The sequence below is a fragment of the Humulus lupulus genome, chromosome 3 (genome assembly GCF_963169125.1).
Source record: "Humulus lupulus chromosome 3, drHumLupu1.1, whole genome shotgun sequence".
Classification (NCBI taxonomy): Eukaryota; Viridiplantae; Streptophyta; class Magnoliopsida; order Rosales; family Cannabaceae; genus Humulus; species Humulus lupulus.
In genome coordinates, this window is record NC_084795.1 from 210,503,710 (window position 1) to 210,507,119 (window position 3,410).

The following is a 3,410-nucleotide window of genomic DNA, read 5'->3' on the forward strand; positions in this document are numbered from 1 at the left end:
TCGCCTAGCATGGGCGATATATCGGCTGTGGTGCATGGTTTTCAAACGATTTTGAAACCAAGCTCATTTTAATCCTTAACCTCTTGATAAGTCTAGATCCTTTCTGGCCGAGTCTTCAGCCTCTGCTGAATGGTTATTCATATGTTTTTTAATTAAAAAGACATTATTTTATTCAAGCTAAATGAAGATCTTTTCATTCTTGAACTCTACAAATAGGACCTAGTACCCATCCATTTCTTCATTCATCAAGCTGAGTTCAGAGCCTACAAGCTGCTAGGATTACTTTAGAGTGTTAAACACTTGCGTTGGGGATATAAGCTTTATCATTATAAGCTTACTAAACACTTGGGAAGTAAGGTTTATAGTATATTTCGGTTTCGAGGTGTAGTTCAGTCATAGAAGCATTCAAGGTATTCCTATTCTTAGTTCCTTTCACTACTGTTTCATTAAATTCATATACTTCTACTCTACTCAAATCCTAACTCAGTCTTCTCTATTCTTGGTTAGGCATCTAAAATCTTGAACTTGAGGTTCTTGTTGGTAAGTATCTTTTCAATGGAGTAGTTCATTCTTTTCATCTCCTTTCTTTAGTATACTCACCTCTCTATTATGGTTTTTAGGAGTGTTCCAAAATCCCGATCTTGTTCTCACAATCCGATATTTTTGGTAAGGAAAATAGGGTAGTTCTTATGTGATATATGTTTATATAAAAGTGTTATGATTATGCTATAGTATGTTTCTATGTGTTATGATATATGCATGCTTGGGGCTTATAGTTGTTATATAGCAACATTTATGTTTTGGGGCTTATAGTTGCTATATAGCAAACCCCAATAGTTAAATGTTTTGGGGCTTATAGTTGCTTAACTAGCAAACCTCATTATAGTTCGAGGCTTATAGTTTCTTAGTTAGCTAACCCCAATAGTCACCATGTACATGGGTTAGAATTGTGATATATGTGTTATAGTATATGATATATGTTCATAGTTTATGTGTGTGATATTGTTTCATGCTTGTAGTAGATTTTTCCTTGCCGGGCATTAGGCTCATTCCTTTATGTTTTATATGTGCAAGAAAATAGTATGGAGGCGGAAAAGTTCTTGGCAGCTTGGGAATGTGTATTGAGGCAGAATGGAATCGATGGACTGCGTAAATGATTCAAGGATGAAGTGTTTTCTTGTCTTTTAAAATTATGCTTTATATGTATTTTCCGCACTTTGTTTTGTAACTCCTTTTAAGATTTAAGTTATGTTATGTTTTATTTTCAAAACAATGGGATCCCATACCCTAACCGTATTTTTATGTATTTAACTTTTGCTTTACTGTTTATAATAAAGTCATGGTTATTTCATATGTATGTTTTCTTAAGATTAGTATAGTAGTATCTAATGGTCCAACTTTAGAATAGTTGGGTCGTTACAAATATAATTTCCCAACATTGGTTAATACATCTTCAACTATGCCCCGAGGCTTCTTGATTGAACGGTCGACCCATTGTAGCACCACACATGTGGGCTTGATTTCTCCTAAACCCATTTGCAAGTATATTGAGTAGTGCATGAGATTAACACTTGCGCCTAAGTGAAGGAGAGCTTAACCAAGTCCTTGTGTCCCAATTTGGAAAGATATTGTGAGAAAACCAGGATCTTTGTATTTGATTACTGTCTTTTGTTCGATCACCGCACTTACTTGTTCTGCCAATAATGGTGTTTTCTTGACATGGTGCTTCCTTTTCATGGTGCATAAATCCTTGATGACCTTGGCGTATGCCGATATTTTTTATATCACATGCAAAAGAGGCAAGTTGATATTCACTTGTTTCAAATTTTATAGGATTTCACCTTGATTTTCCAATACTTTTCCCTATGGATTTCAAAGCATGAGGGAAGGGAACCTTTACTGGAATGCTTAATTGCACATCATCATCTGGAGTGGGCATTGACGTACACATTGTTATTGTTAACGGTGAAACTGTACTTTTACCACTTCAAGTAGTGATGGCATTAACCTCTTTGAGGTTTTTCTCTGCCGAGGTGGATGTTTGTGATATGTGTTGTCCTTTTTGATGGATTAGAGGTTGGGCGAGAAGTCTACCACGCTCTTGAATCGCCAAAGAAGTGTTTAACTTTGTCGTTTGACTTTCCATGTCTTTCTTTTCCTCCACAATTTGTGTGAAGCACGATTTGAGCTCTTAGCATGAGGCCATTTATGTTTGCACAAGCATTTGAAAGGTATTCTCAAGATAATTACTAGACTGCATGTTATTTTGAGGTGTAATGTACACTTTTGGCGGTTGTTGTTGCTAAGGCCTCCATTGACTCCCAAATGCTTGTGTTGAGTCCTTCCAGTTGAAGTTAGTTTTTTCGCGAACAAGGATGGTAAGAGATTGAGTACGGAGTGTAGGTCGTATTGTATAAAGAATTACATTGCTCCTTCTACACACCTTTAATTTCGCTAATGGTAGGACAATCTGATGCTTGATGTTCAATTCCACCACACAAAAAAAACAAGGCTCTCGTTGCTCAGCTTTTTAAACCATGTGGATTCCTCTACCTTCTTTGGTTGTAGGAGCCTCAAATTTTCTTGTTAGAGACTGAATTTTGGCTTTAAAGCTATCCTATTCCCTTAGTTGGTAGACGCCAGCTTTTCAAGAAATACTTGTGCTTTAAGTAGCACTAGGTTCAGTCCATTGCATATCATCTCCATGAATTTGAGCTCTTGGTAAGTGTGGCCTTCATAGAAGTAGTTGACCAAGTGCCAACTTTCATATCCGTGGTGGGGACATTTACTGTGCAAATCTTTGAACCTTTTCCATGATTGGTAAAGAGTTTCATGTTCTTTTTGAGTAAAGGTAGAGATTTTTCTTTTCAGGTTGTTAGTCTTATTGTGTGGAAAGTATTTAGCAAAGAAAGCAGATGTCATTTCATCCCACGTTCCAATAGTTCTAGGCCTTAAATAATACAACCAACTTTTAGCTTTGTGTTTGAGAGAGATGGGAAAGAACTTCAATCTCACAATGTTGGTTAAATTAGCTCGGTTGTTGAATGTATCCACCACCTCTTCGAATTCCCGAGTGTGAACATACAGATACCCATTTTCCAAGCCATGGAAGGTTGGTAAAATTTGAATCATGCCGGGTTTGAAATCAAAATTTGTCATATTGTTGGGATACATCATACATGAAGGTGTGGCTGTACGCGTAGGATGTAAATATTCATGCATCTTTCTTGGCTGGACTTCATCTTGATGAGCCAGCGTAGGTGGTTCAGAAAGTCTCGGTGAATTGGGTGAATGAGAACGAATGGAAGAAGACTATGAGTTAGGAGAGTTCTCTAAAGCTTCTACTTGTTGTCTCATGAATCTCCCTAGTGCGTCTCTATTTCGTGACATTAACTTTTTTTATTTATTTT

The 3,410-nt window shown here is 36.8% G+C and overlaps 1 non-coding gene across 1 annotated transcript; it reads left to right on the top strand.

Annotated features, from left to right (window-relative positions):
- Positions 1-2,768: 2,768 nt before the first annotated feature.
- Positions 2,769-2,874, top strand: LOC133828013 (small nucleolar RNA R71). The gene has a single exon (XR_009890658.1). It is a non-coding gene; the product is annotated as a small nucleolar RNA R71 (small nucleolar RNA).
- The last annotated feature ends 536 nt before the right edge of the window (positions 2,875-3,410 follow it).